Source organism: Trichechus manatus, unplaced genomic scaffold, assembly GCF_000243295.1.
Source record: "Trichechus manatus latirostris isolate Lorelei unplaced genomic scaffold, TriManLat1.0 scaffold00160, whole genome shotgun sequence".
Taxonomy (NCBI): domain Eukaryota; kingdom Metazoa; phylum Chordata; class Mammalia; order Sirenia; family Trichechidae; genus Trichechus; species Trichechus manatus.
This window is the reverse complement of record NW_004444096.1, coordinates 4,127,898-4,155,083: the sequence shown is the minus strand read 5'-3', so window position 1 is coordinate 4,155,083 and position 27,186 is coordinate 4,127,898.

Sequence of the window (27,186 nt, the reverse complement as noted above, 5' to 3'; positions counted from 1 at the left end):
AACCTCAGTACCATCAAGAACAGTCTGGAGTAGAGTGCATCCTTTGGACCCAGGGTTCCTGCTCTGAGAACCTCCTAGGCACAGGAGAGAGAACCGTAACACCGCAGTCAGCGAGAGATGGCAGCAGTACAGGCGGTGGGAACCAGGAGACCTGTGTGAGACGGCTTCGTCAGGCTTCCCGGCCCACGGAGTGAGGCGGTTCCAGTGGACTTGCCCACTCACAGAGTGACAGAGCTGAGCACATTGGGGCAAGAGGCTTGCTGGCAGAGTGAGGTGCCTCCAGGCACTTGTTAGAGGAGCCAAAGAGCTGTAACACTTGCTGAAGCAGGGCGGAGGCCAAAAGGGAGGCCCGCCTGCAGGCACAGCCGAGAGAAAGTGGAGAGCTGTGTTGGTTGGAAGCGGTCCTGGTTGAAGAACTCCAGCCTGTCTCCTGAGTTGTATCGTTACTTCCAAGTTGATCCTGATCCAGAGTTGTAGCCTGTTAACTTCCCTAATAAACCACATAATCCTGAGTATGGTCTGTGAGTTCTGTGTGGCCATTGCAACTAGTTATTGAACCCAGTAGAGAGTGCTTTCGGGAGACAGCTGGTGTCAGAAATGGTGAGAGAGCTGGAGAGGAGGTGTGTCTGGCCTCCACCTCTTAGGAATCAGTTTTGTGGTGACGGTGGTTCTTCTCGCCTCTCGTGAATTTAGAGATCTGATGCTGCTAGGTTACACTGCGCTTTTAGAAAAATATGCTAAATTATCTTCGATAGGACTCTGCGGCTTAAAATACCTTCATTTAAAAAAAAGCAAGTCTCCATTTTACTACTACTAATGATAAGTACAGCCGGAATGCTCCTTAGAAGTGAGCCTGGTGAGACTACGTCTCAGATACTTTGGACATACCATCAGGAGGGACTGCTCCCTGGAGAAGGACATCATGCTTGGTGAAGTAGAGGTTCGGTGAAAAAGAGGAAGCGCCTCATGGAGATGGACTGACACAGTGGCTGCAACAGTGGGCTCAAACCTAACAATGATTGTGAGGGTGGCGCAGGGACCGGGCAGGGTTTCATTCTGTGGTGCATAGGGTCGCTGTGGGTCGGAACTGACAGATAACAATCAATGACAAACAATATTGATAAAAATAATAGTAATGACAACAACAGCAAATAGCAGTGATGGTTATGACAGTAAAGACAACGATGAGAAGGACAAGATCCATAATAACACTCACAACAACAACGACTAATATTATTGGATGTTTACTGTGTGCCAGGAACTGTTCTCATGGTTTTACATGGGTTATTTTAATTCTGACAGAGCCTTCTGAGGGAAGTCCCGTTCGGTTCCTGTTTGATCGATGAGGCGAGTGAGTCCCTGTGAAGTCAGATACCTGTTGCGTGGTTACACAGCTGGTCAGTGGTAGAGTCGAGGGTCCAACGAGCCGTTCCGTCTGTGGAGCCCGTGCTCGTAACTGCCGCGGCAGGTAAATAGGCTTTTCTGAGCTCCCACAGGCAGCGACGAAGCAGGTTGAGAGGAAAGGGCCGACAACGTGGAAAGACCACCAAGGAAGATTAATGTCATTAAAGCCAGGAGACAATCATTTTCAGATTGAAGGTGTCAGTGTTAAACTGATGGAGTCTAGTAAATTATTACTGAATTTTCAGTTCAGAAATCATCTGTGTTTAGGGGACAGCAGTTTTGTAGAAAGGAGCCCTGGTTGTGCAGTGGTTAAGCACTGAGCTGCTGACTGAAAGGTTGGCAGTTCGAATCCACCAGCAGCTCCACGGAAGAAAAGACCTGGCAATTTGCTCCCATAGAGTTTTGCAGCCTATGAAACCCTATGGGGCAGTTCTTCTCTGTTCTGTAGGGTTGCTGTGAGTCAGAAGTGACTCAGTGGCATACAACAGCAACACTTTTGCAGAGAGCTAAGTAGTGAAATAGATGAGGGATAAAATTTGTTTCAACAAACTTGGCTGTGAAGGGAAAGGGGCAAATGGGACAGTGGCTAAAAAACCAAAAAACCAAACCCATTGCTGTTTTAGTTGATTGCAACTCATGGCAAACCCACGTGTTACAGAATAGAACTCCTCCATAGAGTTTTCTTAGCTGTAATCTTTACGGAAACAGATCGCCAGGGCTTTTCTTCTGTGGAGCCGCTGGGTGGGTTCAAACCACCAACCTTCAGGTGAGCAGTCGAGCGCAAACCGTTTGCACCACCTAGGAACTTGGACAGTGGCTAGAGAGACACATAAGGCTGGGAAAGTATATTAATTTGTTCATTTCTTTTTAATGATAGGAGAGAATTAAGCATTATGTGTGGTGGGGAAGAAGGAGAAGTTGAAGATATGGAGGGGAAGGTGGATAAATGGTGGTATCAGATCTCTCAGGAGGTGGGCTTGAGTTCTTCCAGGGCGCTGGGTGAAGGATCACTTTGGACGGAAGAGGGACACCCTTCCCCCACCACTGCCAGGAAAGAGGCGAGACTGTGAATGTAGTTGTTGATCATTGGGGTGGAGGAAACCCAGGGAGTCTGACCCAGTAACCTCCCTTTTGTTTTTGTGGAGGTATCTTTTGTTTTTGTGGAGGTGATGTCATTTACTGAGTGGAGGGGGGAATAGGAAGCTTGAAGAAAGTGATAGAGGTTTGGAATTGATTCTGTGGGACATGAGAGAGTGGGCCGGTTGGGAACCCCATAAACGGTTGGGGGCAGCAAGGAGCAAGGGCCTGGCTAATGTTGGAGACTGTGTGTTTGCGAAGTCCCCAATCTGCACAGTTGTATAGCTTCTTACAGCAGTGACCTCTAGTCTGGGAATGAAGAAGTATATTCTTAGATTGATTAGGGGGCTGTATGTAGTAGAACAAGCCAGCAAGAGAGCTGAGAGTCTGGGAAAGGCAGTTGGCAAATCTGGGTGCTCAGATTCTATGTTGGACAACAAGTGAAGGTTGGAGCATGGCTGATGGATTAGGAGAAAATCAAAAGGGGATGGGGAAAACCAGAAGCTTAAACAGATTTCAGAACAGGTATGGTTATTCATTCATTCAGTAAATGTATGTGGAGCATTTATCCTCCAGACTCTATTCTAGGTGCTGCGGCAGAGCCCCTGCCCTTGTAGAGCTGACTTCTACTGAGGAGGTAGACAGCAAACAAGCATGTGTGTAATTTCAGATGGTGATAAAGTGCAAAGAAGAAAAACAAGGGTAAGGGGATAGAGAGTGAGGCAGACAGTGTCTTAGATACGTGATCAGGGACGAGGCTTTCTTTTTTTTTTTTTTAATATTTTATTGTACTTCAGGTGAAGGCTTACAGAACAGATAGTTTCTCATGTAACAGTAACACACATGCTGTTTTATGACATTGGTTAACAACCCCACAACATTTTAACCCTCTAAATTCTCAGCTTTTTTTTTTTTTGGTGAAAATACACATAGCCAAAGATACGCCATTTCAAAAATTTTTTTACATACACATTTAAGTGACATTGACTACGCTCTTCTAATTGTGCTGTTATTCTCACTTAAGATGAAGGCTTACAGGACAAAATAGTCTCCCATTTAACAGTTACTACAAATGTTGCCCTATGACAATGGTTAACAATCTCACAACACATCAACAATATCCTTACTCTACTTTGTGTTCCCTGTCATCAGCTTCCTACTCTCCTTCTGCCTTCTGGGCCTTGTCACTGGACTCCTGTACCTCGTTACTCTCATGGTTTTACTGGGCTGTCCACTCCCAGGCTGAACAGTGAACCTCGAAGGTAACTTCACCACTGAGCTAAAAGGGTGTCTGGGGGCCATACTCTCGGGGTTTCTCCAGTCTCATTTAGGCCAGTAAATCTGGTCTTTTTTTTTTTTTGTGAGTTAGAATTATGCTCTACATCCTTCTCCAGCTCTGTCCAGAACCCTCAGGGACGAGGCTTTCTGAAGAGCTGACCTGTGGGCAGAGACCTGAATCACAGAGACAGACAGACCAGTCAGTGCAAATGACTGGTGAAGAGTGTTCCAGGCTGAGGGAAGAAGCAGCAACTGCAAAAGCCCCGGAGTGGGCTTTTTTGAGGAACAGCGTTGACCCCAGGATGGTGCGTTGACCCCCGGGTAGTGCGAGAGAGAAGAGTGGCCAGAAAGTGAGGTGGGGGATGGCATGATGCACATTAGGTCTGCGGGAAGGACTTAGGATTTTGTTCATGTGTCTCGGGAAAACCCTTGGAGGGTTTGAGTCAGGAGTGACATAATCTGTTTCACTCGTCTGAAGGGTCACTGTGTTTGCTTTGTGCAGAGTTGTTGGGGAATGGGAGGTAAGGCATGGATGAGCTGGAGGGCTAGGAGGTGGTGGCCCAGAGGTAGCATATCAGAGTTGAAGATTTCAGCAGCTGAGTGCTTCTGGGTGAAGAATCCCATGGCTGCTCCTTTAAGCAGACACACCACTCCACAATAGGCATTCTTTCTAGTGGACTAAGGCCTGACCCCAACCATTGGTTTAAACCGCACCCTTTCCTGTTTTCAACTCTGCCTGCCACCAGCTTCATTATTCATTCTCCCATTTTGTCCTCACCTTGTCCTGCAGATCTGATGCACATTGTTGTCTTCCTGACCAAGACTTCCTCCAGATCTGGGTTTTCCAACTTTTTTTCATAGCCTGACCTTTTCTTCAGAAGACTTTACGAGGAAGCCGAGTGTGTAAAACAGGCGAACGCAGAGTTTCTCTGAGGGAAACGGGGTTCGGGAGCGCAGTTGAGACACCTCCATAAAGCCCTTGCCCTCACAGTTCACAGTCGGGCAAAGCCTTCACTGAACAGTGATGTTGCCTCCTGGCCAGCAGGCCGTCCCTAGGATCTGTCTGGGTCCTGCTCGCCTGGCTCGGCCTGTACCTTCCTTAATCCTCAGGCACCTGACTCGCGGAAAAATGCGCTGTGCCAGGGGTAGCAAAACCTGAGACAGGCATGGTGCATTTTCCCCACGGTTAGTTCTGCTCACTAGTAGTTGTTTAATTGACTAAATTCATACAGTACAGATTAACGTAGTTCTTATTACAGGCCGTGGGTTCTAGCTATACTTCTCAACAAATTCTTTTATTATGCCTAACTGAGGATGTTGAATTTTTTTTTTTTTTTTTAATATCGAAAGAAAATGGATGTATTATGGTTCAGAATGTAATAATCAGGAAAAAAAATCAGACCGACAAATTTAAAGTTTGGTGTGGGCCATTTAAGGACCCCTGGTGGCACAGTGGTTAAGCACTCAGCTGCTAACCTGTAAAGATTGGCAGTTCGAACCCATCAGTGTCTCCTCAAGAGAAAGATGTGACAGTCTGCTTTTGCAAAGAGTAGTGCTTTGAAAAACCTTATGGGGCAGTTCTACTTTGTCTTACAGGGTCACTATGAGTTGGAATCGACTCGATGACAGTGGGTTTGGTTTTTTTGGTTTTGGTGGTGCAGTGGTTAAGTGCTGGGCTACTAACTAAAAGGTCAGTGGTTCGAACCCACTGGCTGCTCCACAGAAGATGTGGCAGTCTGCTTCTATAAAGCTTACAGCCTTGGAAAGCCTATGTGGCAGTTCTGCTTTGTCGTATAGGGTCACTATGAGTTGGAATCGACTTGATGGCAACGGGTTTGGTTTTGTTTTGGGTTTGTGGGTCATTTAGGGCTATACCTTCAGTCTTCTGGGGATTATTCGGTCCCTCTTCTCTGCATTGGGTTTACCTCAGTACACAGGGTCAGAACTGCCATTTTTAAGTTGTTAAGTTTATAATTGTCTGTTTCTGTTTTTGTGTTTACTGGAGCAATTTTAACATGTTTATTTGGTGTGGAATAGGGACCAGACAAGACCTAGCATCTGAACCTTCAGATTTGTCTGTTAAAAGTAAAAAAAACGAGTATTTTCTTCTTTTAGTCAAGTTTAATTTTGACAAATGCCACTAAAGTAAGCACTGCTGTCTTATAAAAAGGATTTATAAGAACCAGATGGTGGCCTACTAATTGGAGCAATATTTAAGACAAGATCCTAGACAACAAAATAAGTTGGGTGCTTTGCATTATTTTTTAAATAGGATATCACTTTCATAAAAACTTGTAATGTTTCCTCTGAGTTGAAGTGGATCTTTAGGGACTAAGATAAAACATTTCTTAGTTGTCACTGTTCACAATTAAGGAATTGATTTAAGACTGGGGTTTTGCACAACACTGCCAAATTAGAGCAAGGAGTGGTTATGAGTAGCACGGCTCCTTGTCACATAACACATAGTAACTATTTTTTGAATGAACAAATGAACCATCTTTGCTCTAACTGTGGAAATACTGTCTGGTTATAGATATGGGACAGCTACAGGGCTGAGTCAAGGAGCCTCCTTGGGTGTGCTAGCACAGTGTACTTATCATGTGTAACCTCTTTAAATTAAAAGGAACAGGAACACAGCTGTAAGTTTTCTCTTGAGTCTGCCACTTGTCAAGTCTGTTTAGTCATATGACACCAGTTGTATCTATAAGATGTGGATAGCAACACAGAATCTGCTTATCTAGTGCAGGTAGCTGCACTAAGATTAAATGAGGTGTACAGAATGGGAGGGAATGTTTGCAAATCGTATGTCTTCTAAGGGACTTGTATCCAGAATATATAAAGAGCTCTTACAATTTAGTAATACAATGATAAATCATAAATCACCCAATTAAAAAATGGACAAAGGACCTGAATAGACATTTCTACAAAGATTTACAAATGGCTGGTAAGGAGCCCTGGTGGCACAATGGTTAAGCGCTCGGGTGCTATCGGAAAGGTTGGCAGCCCAAACGCACCCACCTGATCCGTAGGAGAAAGACCTGGCAATCTTCTTTTGAAAAGATTGTTGTTGTTGTTAGGTGCCGTCGAGTTGGTTCCTACTCATAGCAACCCTATGTGTAACAGAACAAAACATCGCCTGGTCTTGCGCCATCCTCACATTGTTGCTATGTTCGCGCCCTTATTGCAGCCACCGTGTCAGTCCGTCTTGTTGAGGGTCTTCCTCTTTTTCACTGACCCTCTACCAAGCGTGATGTACTTCTCCAGGGAATGGTCCTTCCTATTAACACGTCCAAAGTAACTCGGACAAAGTCTAGCCATCCTCACTTCTCAGGAGCGTTCCGGCTGTATTTCGTCCAAGACAGATTTGTTCGTTCTTCTGGCAGTCCATAGTATATTCAGTATTCTCTGCCAACACCATAATTCAAAGGTATCAATTCTTCTTTGGTCTTCCTTATTCATTGGTCAGCTTTTGCATGCATATGAGGTGATTAAAAATACTATGGCTTGGGTCAGGCGCACCTTAGTCCTCAAAGCACTTGCTGAAAGTGAAGAGGACTTGAAGCGCTTACTGATGAAGATCAAAGAACATAGCCTTCAGTATGGGTTACACCTCAACGTAAAGAAAACAGAAATCCTCACAACTAGACCAGTAAGCAACATCATAATAAATGGAGAAAATATTGCAATTTTCAAGGATTACATTTTACTTGGATCCACAATCAGTGTATATGGTAGCAGCAGTCAAGAATAACATGACGTATTGCATTGGGCAAATCTGTTGCAAAAGCCCTCTGTAAAGATTACAGCCCAGAAAATCCTATGGGGCAGTTCTGCTGTGTCACATGGAGTCACTGTGAATCCGAATGGGTTTGATGACACCCAACAGTAAGCACAGGAGAAGATGCTCAGTATAAGTAGCCATAGGGAAATGCAGATCAAAATCACAGTAAGATATCACTTCACACCCACTAGATGGCTGTAATCAGAGACAGATATTCATATTAATAAGTGTTGTCTGGGATGTGGAGAAATTGAAGCCCTCAGATACGCTGGTTTGAGTGTAAAATGGGGAGACACTGTGGAAAACAGTTTGGCACGTCCTGAAAAGGTTAAAACATTACCATATGACCCAGCAATTCCACTGCTAAGTATATACCCAAGAAAAATGAAAACATACATCCATGCAAAAGTGTGTACATGAATATTCATAGTAGCATTATTCATAATAGCCCTAAAGTGGAAGCAACCCAAATGTCATCAGCTGATTGATGGATAAACAAAATGTGGTCTGTCCATGCAATGAAATATTACTGAGCAACACAAAGGAGTGAAGTACTGCTCCACGCTACAACATGGAGGAGCCTGCAGAACATTATGCTGAGTGAGAGAAGCCAGACACAAAAGACCACGTATTTTATGATTCTCTTTACGTAAATTGTCCAGCGTAGGTAATCTGTTGAGTCAAAAAGTAGAGTAATGGGCAGGGGGGTCGGGGGTGGATGAGGAGTGACTGCTAATGGGTTGTTGTTAGATGCTATTGAGTGGATTGCGACTCAGAGCAACCCCATATGACAGAGCAGAACTGCTCGATAGGGTTTTCTTGGCTGTAATCTTTACAGAAGCAGATCTCCAGGTCTTTCTCCCACGGAGCTGCTAGGTAGGTTCGAACCGCCAATCTTTTGGTTAGCAGCCGAGCCATTTGCACCACCAGGCCACCTTTACTTTTCATTACAAGTATTGAAGTACTTATAATTCTCTGCTCTGGTGTTGACCATTGAATCCTGCAATGCTTACTTTTTGGGATGATGAAAAATATTCTAAAATTTACTGTAGTGATTGTTGTATGACTCTGTGGGTATACTAAAAAAACACCAAATTGTATACTTAAAAGGAGCCCTGATTGTGCATTGGTTAAGTGCTCGGCTGCTGATTAGAAGGGTATGGGTTCAAATCCATCAGCTGCTTACTGGGAGAAAGATGTGGCAGTCTGCTTCTGTAAAGATTACAGCCTTGGAAACCCTGTGGGGCAGTTTTCCCCTGTCCTACAGGGTCACTATGAGTCGGAATTGACTCGATGGCAATGGGTTTGGTACATTTTAAAGGGGTGAATTGTATGACATGTAAATTATATCTCAATAAAGCTGTTTTAAAAAAGCATAAATGAGGTAATATGTGGGAATATACTTTGGGCTGTTTGAATACCATTATTATTGTAGTTCGACTATAAAGCCTTTAAATAGTAGCAGATGACTTATATTTCCTTGCTTGTAGGGCTGTGATTTTTATGCCATGACTCAACTTTAGAAGATTATAATTTTTTTAGCAATTATAAAATATTGAAAATGTTGCGACATAAAATGAAAACTGCTTGGCTTACTATGTTTACTTAATAGGATTTTCTGAACTAATTAATTAGCAATAAGTCGAATGTACCATGAAGGAATTAGGTTTTGAATAATAAAATCTTAGAGCTGGAAGAAGTTTCGAAGGCATCTGTTCTAGGCCCCTCATTTTGTTTTGTGAGAGAACTGAGCCCTGGAGAGGTTAACCGAGATATTTTAGGTCACAGAGCTGACTAATTTCTAGGACTGAGGTCAGCATTCTTTCTGTTGACTACTAGTGGTTTTGGTGGTATCAATAGTAGTAGTACTAATAATATCAATAGCAGCTATTTAAATGCTTCCTATGTATTAGACACGCTATTAGGCACTTTATGGTATCATGGTTAATCAACACAACAATTTATGAAGAAGTTTCATTATACCTGTATATTGGTTTCCTGTTGATACTGTAATAAATTACAAAAAAACTTAGTGACTTAAAACAACACAAATTTATTATCTTACAGTTCTGGAGGTCAGAATTCCAAAACGGGTCTTCGTGGGCTGAAATCGAGTTCTTAGAAGGGCTGCATACCTTTCTGGAGACATTGGGGGAAACCCATTTTCTTGTCTTCTCTAGCGTCTAGAGGCCCTCTTCCATCTTCAGAGCCTTATCATACCTGACATCAGTGGCCAGTCGAGTCTTTCTCATGATTCTGTTTCTCTTTTTTTCTGACTTTTCTGTCTCTCTTTTCCTCCTTTAAGGACCCTCATGATTACACTGGGCCCACTTGGGTAATCCAAGATAATCTCTTTCGTTTAAAGTAGTTAATTAGCAGTCTTATTTCCATCTACATCCTTAATTCCCCTTTAGGTAACATAATATATTTGCAGGTTCCAGAGGTTAGTTGTCAAGGATTTCATTTTACTTGGATCTACAGTCAACACCCACGGAAGCAGCCAGTCAGGAAATCAAAAGATGCATTGCATTGGGTAAATCTGCTGCAAAAGACGTCTTTAAAGTGTTGAAAAACAAAGATGTCACCTTGAAGACTAAGGAGCACCTGACCCAAGCCATGGTGTTTTCAGACCCCTCATATGCATGCAAAAGCACAATGAATAAGGAAGACCGAAGAAGAATTGACACCTTCTAATTGTGGTATTGGTGAAGGATATTGAATATACCATGGACTGCCAGAAGAACAAACAAATCTGTCTTGGAAGAAGTACAATCAGAATGCTCCTTAGGAGCAAGGATGGCGAGACTACGTCTCACATACTTTGGACATGTTATCAGGAGAAATCAGTCCCTGGAGAAGGACATCATGCTTGGTAAAGGGTCAGCGAAGAAGAGGAAGACCCTCAATGAGATGGATTGACACAGTGGCTGTAACAGTGGGCTCAAGCATAGCAATGATTGTGAGGATGGTGCAGGACCAGGCAGTGTTTCGTTCTGTTGTACATAGGATTGCTATAAGTCAGAACTGATTCAACAGCACCTAACAACAACAACAACAGAGGTTAGGACTCAGACATTTTTGGAGGGCCATTATTCTGCCTACCACTACCTGTTAATTAGATTAAGAGGTTTAGGTTCAGAGACCAAAAAAAACAAAAACCAAACCCGTTGCCATCGAGTTGATTCTGACTCATAGTGACCCTATAGGACAGAGTAGTACTGCCCCATAGGGTTTCCAGGGAGCAGCTGGTGGATTCAAACTGCCGACCTTTTGGTTAGCAACTGAGCTCTTACCACTGTGCAACCAGCGCTCCATACAGGTTAGGTAAATTGTCCAAGGTCACAACATAGTAAATGAAAGAGCTAATTTTTTAACCCAGGTCGGTTATTTATCATACATGGCATATCTTTCACTACAGCACAGGTCCTTCCACAAATGGTACTTTTCCTGGTTTGGAAAAGTGAAAAATAATGGTGAGTAGTGTTCACATAGTAAAAAGCTCTTATTAAAATAAAATAAATTTGCTTTAATAGTATCAAGAAATAGGCTGTATTATTATGGAGCTATTAAAACATGATAGAAGAGTATGCTTACTGATGTGGAAATTTGTTTCTGACTCATCAAGACTTCTAATGCATTAACCTTTCCCCCAATTCTGTGTATTAGCTTCCTCCTGTCATCAGTTTCTCCCTTATCCAAACTAGGTGCACCAGTTCAAATTACTTGCACCTCTGTGATCTCTACCATCTGGCAAAACCTCAGTATTGGATGAGCCCAACTACCTGCCTGTTGGTTTCACATTAATTATACTCAGCAGCCTCAAAATTGCCCAGCAATCTTCCCATGTGTCTCTGTTACCTCGCTGTCCTACGCCCTGTAGCAGCCCTTTCATACCTGCTCCATTCCTCTCAGACTTTTTACCCTGTGCCAGTGTTACCTGACATCTTAACAGTTGTCCATGCAGTTGACCACAGCCTGCCATTACTTCCTTTTGGAAACACTCTTCTCTTGGCCTTCGTCAGGCCTGTCTTTCCTGATTCGCCTTTTCCCATTCTGGCTGACACTTGTCGGTCTTCTTTGTTGGGCTTTCACTTTTACCCGACTTCTAACGGAGAAGTTCCTCGAGGTTTAGTCCTTTGTTTTTTTTCTCATCTTATGCTTTTGGTTTTAAATATCATCGATTTACATAAGTGTTCCATGTTTATAGCTCTTGCTGTGGATTTCTCAACCTCGTCACTGTTGACATTTTGGGCCAGATGGCTTTTTGTTGTGAGGCCTGTCTTGTGCATTGTAGGATGTTTAGCAGCATCTCTGGCCTCTACCCACTAGTTGCCGGTAGAACCACCCCTCCTCTGGTCAGGACAACCAGCAACATCCCCAGATATTGCCAGATGTCCCCTGGGGGCCAGAGTCACTTCCACTCGGGAACTACTTACCTACTGTGAAGCTCTCCTGAGAATCTAGGGGTAATGCCTTTTTGACATCTCCACTCGTGTGTCTTACAGGCGTCTCAGATTTAATATGACCAAGATGCACCCTTGCTCTTTCTCTTTGATATGCTCTTCCTCCAACTCTCCTCACATTCATGATCTTGCTGGCCACTGGGGATACTTTGGCTTTTATTTTGAGTGAACTAGGGAGCCAGCAGACTTTTGGGTCAAGAAATGACATAATCTGACTTAGGTCAGATCTTTGTTGAGAACAGACCATGGGTTGGAAGGTTGAAGCAGGAAGACCAGTTTAGGAGGCTGCTGCAGTAATCCAGGTGAAAGATGATGGTAACTTGGACAGAGTGGTGATAGAGGAGATGGTGAGAAGTGGTGTCATTGGTTCAAAGGCTTAAATACAACTGTCCCTCAGAAGAGGAGTGCATTGTCTCATCACTGGATTTATATTTCAGAGTGACTCGTTTTTCAACTATTTTCTAAGAACTTGCAGAAAACAGGTTTGATGGATCAGAGTGAGAAGAGATTAGCCAAAGACCAGGACCTTGCCCCCTGGCTGCAGAGGAGGTCTGGGTGGCGTGTAATTTGAAGGGGTTCAGGCCAGAATGGGGAGTAAAATACGGGACTGCATGTGGGGAGGAAGCAAGACCTCAAATACAGTTGGGTTTAGCTCACGATTTTACTACGGGCTGGCCCTCCCACTCTCCAGCATGTGTCTGTGGCAGGGTGGGTAGAAGAAATGGAAATCAGAAGACCTGAGTTCTGATTTCCTTCACTGGGTATTGGAAGCAAGTCATTTTGGGCTGTAGGGCCCTGAGCTGAGGTGAAGTGGCCATTGGCATTTGGAGTGGGGCAGTTTTTTGTTGTGCAGAATTGTCCTACGCATTGCAGGACACTTAGGATCCCCGGCTCTTCACTGATGAAGCAGCGTTAGTGTGTTCTCTCATTGTAACATCTGAAGTGTGTCCTCCCAATTTCCAAACGCCCAGTGGGGGTCAGGAGTGCCAAACTGCAAACCACTGCACTAAGCCGCCTTTTCTAATTCGAAAATTGCCATCCTGTGACATGAAGTCAGAAGGCTATGGCATGCTAGGCCCTTAAAGAAAACTTGGATTAACTTGTTTCTTCTTTGGGGAGCTTAGAAGGTATAACATTCTAAGGTATATGAATATTGTCACCATCACTTTAAAACTGACACTGATTTTTATTACTGGTGCATCCCTGAAGTGTTTTCGATCCCTGATGTGTACCTTCAAATATTAATTCTTAATCCTTTCATAGACGGTATGAATCTCCACAGGCTCTCTCTAAAGGTAGTGCAGAGGACACGCGCTCCAGCTGCCCTCTTGCCCGCATTGTTATGTGAGCGCGCTGGATTTACAGTGAGTGGGCTTGGAGGGGAAGGGACGGGAAGGGAGTGGAGGGCCGTCTGGATGAAGGAAAGTGCCTGGCTGTAAGTTAGTGGGAAGAGCGGGAGTAAGATCTGCCTGGCTGTAAGTTAGTGGGAAGAGCGGGAGTAAGATCGGAAAGGGAGTTGGTAATGACCAGTGTGTGCCTGTTTATGCACATCGTCCCTTTATCAGGGTTAGCTAGTATCAAGAGCTAAATACTTCTAAAATTCTGTTTTAGGGAAAGTAGTCTAAGATAGAATGTAATATTCATCAGATTTGTGAAGGAGTGATGATAACTCAATATTGGAGCCGTGAAAAACTCACCAAGGAAAAGAGCGACAGATTCGGATATATAAAATCTAAGACTTACCCACAATGAAAAACTAACACAGACTGGGAAAAATGCTCGTATCACGTATGACTGAGGGTTCATATGTGGAATACCTGATGAGTTCTTGTAAACTTCATGAGGAAAACATATCTGGGTTTAACACATAAATGGACAGGAAGAATTAGATGCTGAGTCATGCAATTAGTAATAAAAATGTGGAAATATGTTCATCCTTACTGGTAATCAGAGAAATGCATTTTAAATCAACCTTGAGTTACCCTTCTGTTCTCTCTAAAGTACTGAAAATTAAAATAACTCCCAGTTCTAGAGAAGTTTTAAGGTAATTGGCCCATTCATTATTACTTGTTTCTTGTTCTCTAGCTGCTCTCAGCCACTTGCCTTCCCCGAGCATGCTATGTGATTTCAGACCCTTCTGCCTTGTTCTTATCCTGTCTTCGTCTTCTCCCCCCTTCCCCTCATTGATTTCTCATCCCTTGAGAGCAGCAGTCTGATCCCTGGGGCATCCCACCTGACTCTGCACTGCCCTTGAGCCACTCTCCCGTTTGCACTTGGCATTACACTGTCACATGAGTTTGTGAGCCGGCCCTTGCCATTTGGCTGTGTGGTTCTTGACATTAGGGACGGGCAGGTCCTACCTCAGGGCCTGGCACATAGCAGTGGCTCAGTGAATGTTGAATTAAATTACTGAATTTGATGAATGGTTTAATGAATTACAGTATGTCCGGATGATGGAATAACATGGTCCGTAAAAGTGTAATTATGAATGTAATTCATGGCAAACTTTTTTTTACCTGAGTACAAAATGGTATGTTTAGTGCAGTTTCAACAGCATTCGAAAATTAATATGCAAAAATGAATATTTTAGATGGTGGTATTATATATAATAATTAAACTTTTTTCTTTATCATAGTCTTTGTGATAAAATGTATGGCATGAAAAATCTGCTGGCAGACTTGGGCTCTTGCTTCTCACATCAAAGGCTAACCTCTGTGCTGTCCTGTCCAACCAGCTGGTCCAACCGTCAGGAAGCAGGGTGGGCCTCCCAAACACGTGGGCTCACAAGGATAGCTGCATTTATGTGAATGTGAAATAGGTGCCCAACCAGGCATTGGTTTTACTATGCCTGGAGGCATACAGCTTGAGAGAGATGTTCCTTTTTTATTCCTATTTTCTAAATGATTCCATCTTATAGGTATATAACCCATTGCTGTTGAGTCAATTCCGACTTATAGTGACCCTATAGGACAGAGTAGAACTGCCCCATAGGGTTTCCAGCGAGTGGCTGGTGGATTCAAACTGCCGACTTTTGGTTAGCAGCCAAACACTTAAACCACTGTGCCACCAGAGCTCCACCTTATAGGTATGTGGTACTTAGTCCTTTATGGTTTATGAATGCGTTTACATTATCTGTGATAAGTTATACAGCGTTTAGTGATGTCAGGTATAAATGGTAATTAATTTCTTTAACATTTTTGAGTCATCTGCCAGGGAACGAGGTAAAGAATGCCTCTAAGGAAGTCCTCGTGTGCCACGGCAGCCAGCCAGCCATGGGTCCTCCGTCCTGCGTGACCAGTGCCGGAAGCGTGTAGTGGACCAAGGGCTGTGAGTGGCGGCAGAGAGAACAGTTATTTACCAATGAGATGACTCTCGAGGGCACTCAGGGAGATGAACAGGATGTTTGCCAGGAAGAGAAAACAAAGGGAAAAGCACGAGCAGGAGGATGGACATGTGGAAGTCCACGATGTGTTCAGAAGCCATTGATAGATTTTAGACGGATATGACATGATCAGATTTGTGTTTTGGAAAGAAGACTGAGGTAAGTATGGAGAATGGTTATAAAAGGAAACGCTAGAAGAATGGTTCACAGTTTTTTCTGCTCTGTGTGTGGTGACACTTGTGTGAGCATCCCCAGATTTTAGATGATAACATAGATCAGACAAGCTTATGTTATACACAATTCCGGCCAGCCAACCACACGGCTTCTCTCCAGTTCACAGCTGTATGTCAGTGTCTTTCCTGGCATTCTGGATGAGAACCAGAGGGCTGGCAGAGTGAGATCAGCTCAGCCATTGCAGTGTCCAGACAAGAGGCAATGGTTTAAGTCAGGGCAGTGATGACAAAAATGGGTGGGCAGGAATAAATTTGAGACACTTTCCTGTGTGGACTTGGTGACAGATTTGATATGTGGGAGCAGGGAGAGAAGGAGTTAATAGTGTTTCTCACATTTCCCTGTGGCTGTGAATCACCTGGGGAATTTGTTAAAGTGCAGGCTCTGATTCACCGCGTCTAGGTTGGGGCCTGAGAGTCTGCATTTCTAACAGAGTCCCAGGTGATGGCAATGCCACTGGTCCATAGACCAAGCTTTCAGTAGTAAAGGTGAGGTAGTGTAGGTGTTGGGCTCCAGGGACTAGACGGTGATGTCACTGTCCAAGATGGGGAACACGGGGCAGGGGAGGAAAGGTGAGGGAGGGTCTTGGGTGAAGTCCTTGTGAGCCATTTAGGTGGAAGGATGTAGAGAGTTGGATCTTAAGCTGAAGAGAGGCATCAGGCCTAGAAATACAAATTTGAGAGTCAGTGGTTCATTGGTTATAGTAAAACCTGTGAGAATGAATGAGATTACCTGTAAGAAAGAGGTAAAGGTCATATTAGAAAATATACTTATTTCTGTTAGCTAGAATTTTAATGTTCCATTTAAGTGATTTGTAAACGAGCAACAGGGAAGAATAGTGTAGGAAGTCTCTTTTCTGTGAATAATCTCTGGGTGTAAAGTCAGGGGTTGGCAAGTCTTCTTTGGAAAACCCGCTTCTTCCTTGGTCATGACCACCTGTTGTTCCACAGATCAGGTTAAAAATACATTCAAGTACCTTCTCTTGTGAAGATGCATTCATACAAACAAATGTGTATTAAACATCTCTGGGATTAGAATAATAACAAATTAAAAATGAGTCTGGTCCCCCAGTCAGTGGAGCGAATGGTGTAGACAGACAGCGATTACTGTGCAGTGTGATGGATGCTGTGATGGGGAGGTATAGGATGATTCAGAGCACACCCATCAGGAACGTCACGTCACCCAGTGTGTAGGCAGGGATGGCCTTCCTGAGGAAGCAGCGGTCAGGCTGACACCCGAAGGCTCAGTGGAGGTGACCTAGCAGAAGAGGAAGGGTGAGGCATGAAGGCAGAGGGAGAAGTTTGAAGTTGGAATTGGAGGGACGGAAGTGATGAGAGGTGAGGTTGGAGAGGTGAGCGAGTCCATGATTAGCTACTCTGGCTCCTCCCCTGGTATGTGGTGGAAGAGGGAGGGAAAGATGAACTATTTCCCAAAGGATGCAGTATTTGTCTGCATGGGTGTATTTCAAACAAAAGTCTTAATGCGTTATGGTTTTACAAGGCTTTTATGGACTGGCATAGGAATAGAATGACTTATGGTAACATTGTTTCTATAGGAAAAATGTTTTGGGCTTCAAAACTACCTTGTAAATTAATTTTCAAAAATTTTTTTTTTTCCCACCATTTGAGAACTTCGGGGACAGGCACACAGTTCAAGTGCTTTTTGTTATTTGTACTGAGATCGTGCCTTCTCTGGTGTTTATCTGTGTGACTACAGCGTTGATTTTCCGCTCTCTGACATGTATCAAAGGTATCATTCCACAGATGTGGCTGAAATGTGTTTTTTCTTGAACAGATTTAGAAAATGCATGGACATAAAAATAGAAATCCTTTTATAAATCGTTTGGTTTTAAAAGTGTGTGTTCTTTAAATTTAAGGATTCCCCCTGTAAACGATTTTGTGGTCTCGCGTTATGTATCATAACAGCTTGAAAAATGAAACCGACATGAAAATCATTCAAAACAGAAAATGAGAGATTGGTGTCCTTGATTACTGATGTCAGGTGGAACGCTGAAGGTAAACAAGGAAAGCATAAAACGTCTGTGTTTTCAAAATACGTTAATAACCATGAGCTTAGCACCACCATCGTCATCATTTCTAGCTGCTGTTGTCATTAGAAGTACTAGGTTTTTTTTTTTAAGTTGGACAGAGCTGCTAAGATCAGTCCCTTTATTTTGTAAGTAGATCTATATGACCTGCATTTTGTTTAATAAATATAGCTTCAGACTGCAACTCCTGAAATTCCCAAGTCTCCAATATGCAAAGTTAATTTCATCTTTCTACATCAGAATGTTTTCAGTTGGCAAGTAACAGACAGTCCCCCGGAAAATGGCTTCAGTAAGTACATTTTATTGTCTGTGTGACTAGAAGTCTGGGAGAAAGCCGCTTTCAGAGTTGGCTCCTGTAGCAGCTAACTGCTGTCATCAGACTCTTTTCTGGTTTTCCGTTTTACCTTCCTGGATGTGTTGGCGTTTTGTCTGCAGGCTTGTCTTTTCCTGGTCTCGAGATGGCAGCTTTAGTTCATATTAAAGCACCCAAGTGTGTTAGAAGAGAGTGTCACTTTCTCATGGCCTCTTTAAGAGTGAAGAAAACTTTCCCAGCAGCCTGGGGCAGGCTTGACCTCACTTATCAAAACTGCATCACATACCCACTTCTGAACTCCGTCAGTGCCAAGGGGGATCAGGTCTTGTTGTTGACATAGACCAAACACCCAGCTTCCGCTGTCGTTCAAGGCTTAGCATAGTACAACCAGCTGACTCCGACACATGGCGAACCCAGGTGTGTCAGAGGAGAACTGTGTTCCTTAGGATTTTCAGTGGCTGATTTTTTGGCAACAGATTGTCAGGCCTTTCTTCGGAGATGCTTGAACTTCCAACCTTTTGTTAGCAGCCAAGCATGTTAACTGTTTTCACTACCATGGCCCAAGATACATGAACAAAATTAGGAGTCTGCTATCCAGGAAGGAGGGGGACTAGGTAGGCAGCTAGTGTGGTCGATGATACCTTCCAAGGCCAGTTCCTCTGTCTGGGTCCTTAATCCCTTTCTGCCTCCTGGAGGACCTTATTCTGTTAGTTGTGTTTTTCTCCCCTTTATTTTTAGTCTTTCTCTTCTCGCCCTTTCTCTTCAAGCACAATGAAGAAGAGTCCACGTGTGCTGTCTCCATTCCTTTTCCTCCCCTGTATTCCTTTAACTTGCGGTTTTCCTGTTGGGATTCTATTCCTTCAAGTAATAAACCTCCCCTTTTCTCACCAGCAGTGACCACCTGATTGCTAATCCTTTGCCAGTACTGTTGGTGGGATTTAACACGACCACTGGTTCTCCAGGTTTAGCGTACACCAATATCCCCACCCACTTGCTGTCAGGTCTGCTCTGACTCGTGGTGACCCCATATGTGTCAGAGTAGAACCGTGTTCTGTAGGGTTGTCAATGGCTGATTTTTTTTGGAGGTAGATTGCCAGCCCTTTCTTCCGACGCACCTCTGGGTAAGCTTGAACCTCCTGCCTTTTGGTTAGCAGCTGAGTGCATTAACTGTTTGCACCACCCATGGACTCCCTTCAAAATTACCTAGCGGGTGATTAGAACAGCTTGCTCGACCCGTCCTCAGAGTTTCTAATTCAGTAAGCCAGAGGCTTGAGCGTACTTAAACTCTGTGGGGACATTCGATATTATTGGTTTTACAAACTACTACCTTCTTCCTGAGTTTCAAAACTCAAAATTAACTCTGAAACCTGCACCTCTTATTCCTCCTGTATTTTCTTTTAAAACTGATGAATAGCAGTTCCTTTTTCTCAAGTATGAAATCTGGAGCTCACCCCGGCTCTTTATTCTTCATTTGTCCTTATCTGTATGCACAGTTACTTGCTGTTCCATAGTCTGAATCTCTCTCAAGTGCACCGTTTCCTCTCTAAGCCCACTGTCTGCTGTGTTTGAGCCCTCATTTCTTTTCACCTGTACTACTATAATGATCCCAGAAATGCCTTTCCTGTCTCCAGTCTCAGGCTTTCTCTTATTTGTCCTTAGACTGTTGCAGAGTGGTGTTTTTTTTTTGTTTGTTTGTTTGTTTTTTTTAAGGCAAGTCTGATCATATTACTCCTGGGCTCAGAATTCTTTGCCCTCCTCCACTTCCCAGATACAGTCCAGACTCCTCACCATGCAAACAGAGGGCTTTAGGATTGGACCCTTGCCCACCTGTCCAGGGTCTCTGTCTGCCACCTCCACTCCCTTCCTGTGCCTCAGGACAATCTGAGTGCTGGACTTGCCTGATTTCTGAGTTCTCTTGGGCACATGTTTTCTTTTTGCCTACAACCCTCCTCTTCCCTCCTCCTCTGCTTTGCCAACTCCTGCTTATCTTTCAAGACTTAGCTCGGGGATGCGTCTACTGTCTTCCCACTTCCCTTCCTGCTTTCCTTTCTCGAGTCCTCAGAATTCGATGTTCCTTTTCTGTGCAGCCATAGCGGTGTGGCCATGGTACTTGTTTAGCACTTCAATACACTGCTCAATTCTGGAGATTTATTTGGCTGCTTGTCACCCATTCCCCCCCCCCCAACTATGATTTCTTTGAGGACAAAGATTGTACTTTTCTTAACATAGAACCTGATGTAATTTTTGCTGAAAAAATGTTTGATGAATGACTGAGTGTTAAGGACCATTTACAGTGATAGAAACTGGTCATAAAACCAATCTGGAGACCATGGGACTAGGGACAAATCTGGAGGGTAGCAGAGACATCTTAGGCTTTGGACCTAGTTAGATATGGTGAGGATTCTGGTAGAATTAGTGGGCGCAGAGTTTGTGATAGGGCAGGGGTGGAGGTTGCTGATCCATTCTAGAAATTGCTTGAGTGACGTTCAAATTAGTTTGCCATTTTTATTTCCTTTCGTGTTTGGATTAAATCTGGAGTTATGACCACTATTAAGAACTATTTGGAATATTAAGAGCTCTTTGTTGAGTGAGATGAAAGCATCCGACTCCATATAATCTATATCCGTTCATGTAAGGGTGCTAACTAGTTGCCATTGAGGAGATTGTGACTCATGGCTATCCCATGTGCATCAGAGTAGAACTATGCTCCATAGGGTTTTCAGTGGCTGATTTTTCGGAAGTAGATCACCAGGCCTTCTCAGGTGCCTCTGGGTGGACTCAAACCTCCAACTTTCCAGTTAGCAGCTGAGTGTGTTAACCATTTGCAGCACCCAGGCAGGCCATATAGGGGTACTAAACCCTATTTACTTCATTGCTCTTTGAGAAGTTTGTGAAAATATAAAAATGTTCTTGCAAGATGTATTATCTGCCAAAAATTTCATAGTAGTGATATGCTCTAAACCTGTACTGTCCATATGATAGCCAGTAGCCATGTGTGACTGTTTAATTAGAATTAAATTAAAAACTCAATTCCTCAATCACACAAGCCACATTTCAAGTGATCAGTAACTGCATTGAACAGCACAAGTATAGGACATTTCCATCAATGGCTTAATAAGAATTTGTATGTATACATGACAGGTAACCTCAAAGTCCTGTTTTTAAAGAATCCAAAAATGTCCTTTATTTAAAAAAAAAAAAAAGTTTTTTTGTTGTAAAATAAAACACAGATACAGAAAACTACCCAAATCAAATGTGTGGTTTAATGAATTGTTACAAGGCAAGCAACACCCAGACCAAGAAGGAGAACTTTACCACTCAACCCGGAAACTCCTTTGTGGCCCTGTGCCAGTCACAGCCCTCTCTCTTCTCTCCTAAGTAACCATTATCCCAACTTTCACAGTAATCACTGGCATTTTTTTTTTTAACAAGTTATGAATCCAGTTTGCATCCTTAGGCCTACAGTTTGGTTTTACCCATTTTAAAAACATTTTTATTGAAATATGATTTACATGCCATGAACTTGATCCATTGAAGGTACACAGTTCAGTGGCTTTTAGTATATTCTAAGAGTGGTGCAACCCTCATGCCAGGGTAGGTTTAAAACATTTTCATTACCTCACAAGGAAGCTCCCTACCCATTGGCAGTCATTCTCCATTCCCAGTCCCCTTCTCCCAAGTACCCCAGCCCTCACCAATCACTGAAACACTTTGTCTCTCTAGATTTGCCTGTTCTGGACTTTTCAGATAAATGGAGTCATACAATATGTGTTTTTTTGTATCTGGTTTCTTTTGCTTAGCGTAGTGTTTCTGAGATGTGCCCATAATGTAGCGTTTGTCAGTGCTTTATTTATTTGTACTGAATAGTATTCCATTGTATGGATATACCACATTTTATTCACTCTTCGGTTGAAGGACGTTTGGGTTTCCACTTTTTGGCTATTATGAATAATGCTGCTGCGAATATTTGTCTCCAATTTTGTGTGGATGTTATGTTTTCATTTTTCTTGGGTATATATCTAGGAGTGGAATTTCAGGGTCAGAATTATATAGGGTTCCAGTTTCTCCACATCCTTGTCAACACTTGTTATTATCTGCCTTTATGAGTCAAAATCGATTAGATGGCAACGAGTTTGTTTTTTTTTTTAACTGGGTGTGAACTGGTATCTCGTTGTTGTTTTGATTTGCATTTCTCTAATGGTTAATAATGTTGAACATATTTTTGTGTGCTTTTTAGCCATTTGTAAATCTTTGGAGAAATATCTATTTAAATCATTTGCCCATTTTTTTTTGTGCTAATTGTCTCCTTATTGAGTAATGAGAGTTCTTTATATATTATTGATAAAACCAAAAACCAAGCCCACTGGCATTCTGACCAGCCCCTTATTAGATATATGACTTGCAATTATCTCCCATTCTGTGGGTTTTTTCACTCTCTCGATGGTATCTGCGACACAAAAGTTTTAAATTTTGACGTAGCCTGATTTATCTTTTTTTTTGTCGTTGTTGTTGTTGTTGCTTATGCTTTGGTGTCGTATCTCAGAAACTATTGCCTAATTCAAGATAATGAAGATTTACTCTTACGTTTTATTCTAAGTGTTTTATAGCTTTAGCTCATACATTTAAGTCTATTACCCATTTTGAGTTAATTTTTTGTGTATGGTGTAAGGAAGAGGTTCAACTTCATTCTTTTGCATGCGAATTATCCAGTTATTCTGGCATCATTTACTGAAATGACTATTCTTTCCCCATTGAATTGTTTTGTCTGGCACCCTTGTTGGAACTCAATTCACCATAAACGTGAAGAATTTCTTTCTGATACGTCTTTTTGTGAGGCTCGGAAAGCAATTTGGATTTTGTCCTTGGTTCCTGAGGCTAATGAGTTGGGGCTGGTCAGACTAAGAGGGACCACCTGGTGGCCTGATGTTGACTAGCCTCAGGATGCATGATGTAATCCATCATGACCATATGCTGAGGCTGATAAAGACTTTGAACACAGAAGGCTCAGAGGGCTTCCAGGTTGGTGCAACGTCTGCTCTTGGGAGAGTAGCTTGCCCCTTGGGGCATGGAAGCTCCGAGTTGGGAACCCTCCCAGACTTCCCCCTGTGCGTCGCTTCATTTGTATCCTTTTTAGCTATGGTAAACCTGTAGTCTTAAGTATGGTATGCTCTCTCTGAATTCCGAGCCACAGGGGCAGTGGGAGCCAGCAGGTCAGAAAGTAAGGATGTCTTGTGGACTCCCGAGCTTACACTGGCATCCTGTAGGGGTAGTGGGAAACCAGCCCCAACTTTGTGGCCAGCTGGTCAGAAGGTTAGGGTGTCGTGTGGACTCCCCAGACTTGTGGCTGTGTCTGCTTATTTGGCAGTCTGAAAGATGGCGTCCTTTTAACTTGTGAGTCCTGACCCAGCTCCACGTGGTTAGAGTCAGAGAGTGCTTTGGAGGTGGCTGGCAATGAGGATGGAGAAGTGGGAGTGTGATGTCTGGATCAGTTTCCACAGTTTGGGGATTGGATGGATTCATGCTGACGATTCTTAGTGTGAACTTTTAAATTTTCTTTAATATAGTTTAGAAATTACTAATCTTTAGATTCCTCCTGTTTACTCTAGTTTCTGTTCAGTTTGTCCATTGAAAAACCTGGGAGGTTTGACCTTAGAATTTTCCACATTCTGGGTTTTGATGTTTGCGTAATGTTGATGTAGACAGTATGTTCGTCTGACCTTTGTATTTACTGCAAATAGGTGGCTGGATCCAGAGGCTAGCTCAGACTCAGGGTCAGTCTCTGTCAGTACTATGCATAGAGTTTGGAGCCCTGGCAGCACAGTAGTTAAGAGCTTGGCTGCTAACCAAAAGGTCGGCGGTTTGAATCCACCAGCCGCTCCCTGGAAATCCTATGGGCAGTTCTACTCTGTCCTGTAGGGTCGTTATGAGTCAGAACCGACTCAACGGCAGCGGGTTTGTTTATTTATTTTTTCTTTTTTTAAAATACATAAAGTTTGACAGAGTCGAATGTACTTTAAAATCACCTTAACGGCTTGTTATTTAATGCTTATGTCGTTTCATTCATTGAGATTTGAAAAATAGTAATATTCTAATTTTTTCATTTTCATTTATTATTTGCAATTTTTTTTATAAAAAATCGCTTCCCCTTATTTATTATTTGTTTACCTAGTGATACTGTTTATAAAAGAAAGACAAGATAATTTTTTTATTTTTTAATTTGATTTACTTGTTTTTCAGATCATGAATTTGTTCCCTATCATTTCTTGAAAGTGACCAATTAAAAAAAACATTATATAAAACTTTTGGACTTAAACATATTTTATAGGCTGTAATACATTTCAGTTATTATCATTATTTCAGCTTAAATTATTCCATCTTTGGCCAGTGGGAGTTTTTTGGAGTCGGCTTCTGAGCCCTAGAGTCAGTTATTTCTCTACGAAGTCCTGGTGTCCAAGGGGTGCCATTGATCTTGGATTGGTCATTGTTTCTAGGCCTTTTCAGTGGATATTTAAGATTTAAGATAAAACAAAAATACCTCACAAGTTCATGTTGATACTTTCGTTTCAAACTCGAGACTATAGGGCATGTAACTCTTCCTTCTGTATCTTCTTTCTTCTGTGCCAAAAATTCTGGTTCTCCAAGACATAAGTGATTATAGCGTTAGAAATCCCCGTAGTTACTCATTTGTCTTATGTTATACCTCAGTCTCAGAATGACAGCACTGATACTGTCACTGGTATCATTACTGAAACATTAAATAGTTTTGCATACCTTCTGCCCATCATAATAGCATTTAGGACTGGTGATGTCTTTTGAGACTTTAGTTTCTTAGCAACATTTAAAAGTACCTTCTCTGTTTTCAGCTCTTCTGCTAGGAAAGAGGATACAGAGAAAAGTGAGACATCCCTGTTGTTGAAAAGTGAAGGACCTGTGTTGTTGGGTTATGTGGTGTCATTCTGGTGTAGGAAGGCACAGCCCTCGCATCTGGGGTTCCATTCTTCTTTAAAAGTAGTGTTAATGATTTTAATTGCATGCTTCCTGAAATAAAATTCTTTCTCTCACTTTCCACTCTTTCCCGTGAGCACCTGCCGTTGGCAGAACTCCTCGGTACTTCCTAATCTCCTTTACCTGGATTAACCGCTCACTTTACTGCCCACACTGGGATTCTCTGGGGAAGAAGGAGTACTGAAGAAATAAAAGATAAAATTTAAAAAAATTCTCTTTTAACTGACATTGTCAGTCATATTGATGACTATATAAAATAGTCCTATTAAGAGCTTATTTTAAGAATAAATTTATTTCTAAAAAATTAGCATGCACATGTACATCAAAATAAAACAAAGACTGCTTTATATTGATTTTCTCAGCGTTAAAAAGAACACAAATAGAATTCTTGGTAAAAAAAATTCACGTACGTTATTCAGTTTCTTAGCCATAATTTGTACCTAATACTTGATCCCAGTATTTTTCTGAAGAAAAAAAAATGTATTTCAAAAATATGGTTGTTTTATTTCATAGAAGTATAGCCTTCTTCAAAGATGAATTTTATGATTACTAAATGTGAAATTACTGATTCTTTCAACAGTTACTATTCTTCACAAATCGTATTATTTTAAACAGAGAGTATGATCTCTATACAGGAACGGAGGTACCTGGTAAGTTCAAAGCAAGTTCTGCTAAATTGAGGTTATTCTAAATTCTGAGTTTTTTAATAGTTGCAGAGAGCCCTGGTGGCACAGTGGGTAAAGCGATGGACTGCTAACCGGAAGGTTGACAGTTCAAAACCACCAGTGGCTCTGCAGGAGAAGAATGTAGTAGTCTGCTTCCGTAGAGAGTTACAGCCTTAGAAACCCTATGGGGTCGCTCTGAGTTGAGATTGACTTGATGGCAGTAGGTAATAGTTTGATATGTAAACAAAACCAAACCAAACCCGTTGCCATGTAAGTATTCCAGCCCACGTATCTTCACAGATACTGTCTTTTTCACTCTATCCCGAGTACCTTTGCTTAATAAAATTTTTACGGGACAAAAGCTTGTCAAATAAATTGTGTCTGTTTTGAAATCTTTTGAACATTTTGCCAAATTTAGATGCTGCTAAATTGTAGGTGTTCTCAGTTCATTTAATTCTGGTATATAATATAAATTTACCTAAGCTCGTAAAATAGGATCTCTATCGAAAAATCTGAGTATGAAATAAGACATTTCAGAGTGCAGTTTTAGAACTCTCATCTTTTAATTTGTTGGCCTCTACCCTTTCTTTGGGAGGGAAATAGCTCAGCCTCTTGTTTCCGAGCTTTGTTTTCAATAATTGTAATTTCACATTTAGCCATACGTTACATTCACAGCTGGGTTCACCGTGCATTTATTTTATGTACAAATCAGTAAGATCATGGCAGAGTCTAGAAATAAAAGTACAAATAAGCCTCAACTTATTTTAATGCTACCATAAAATAAATTACTGAAAAAATGAAAAATCTGGGACAGATGTTAAATAGGACAGGACACTGGGACTGTGGGCATAAATTGGCAAACTGTCACACATGGCTTCTTTACCATACACGTGTCCTTTGAAAAATCTCCTAACCCCAAACTCTAGATCACTGTTTTCCTGTCAGAAAGGCTATGGCTTCAGTATGATTCACTTGTTTGTGACTACTTAGTAATTTCCACAGCATTATGCACATGGAAAAGAATGTGAAGCATTCTTCTTAGTCAGTTCTATTCATTGTGGCATTTTTTTTTTCTGGAACATTTGCTATTCTTAAAACTTTTACAAAATTATGCATGCCTTCATGTTGAAACTGAAGACATATAATAAACTTATGGAATTATTCTCCCTTAAATTAGTTCTTTTGTTATCTTCATAAAAATACCATAAAGTAATTGACAAGGAAAGGAAAACAGTTTTTATGTGTATTTGATAAGAGTGGATTATCTGAATATGATTATAATAATACTTTCTATTCCACTGCAGAATTAATTAAAAGGATTTACCGTGTATCTTTACGGGAGCCTTGGGAGATAGGTAAGTGACAACTTTTTTTTGAAAAGATATTTCTGAAACATTAAGTAATTTAATGTCATAATTCCTGGCAAAGTAGGCAACGAGGCATAGTTTACTTAGTTCAGTGATTTGCTTCTTTTCAGGAAAACATTGGTAGAAATCTCATGTATACATTAATTTTCATGTAACACTTCTGTAATATCCAG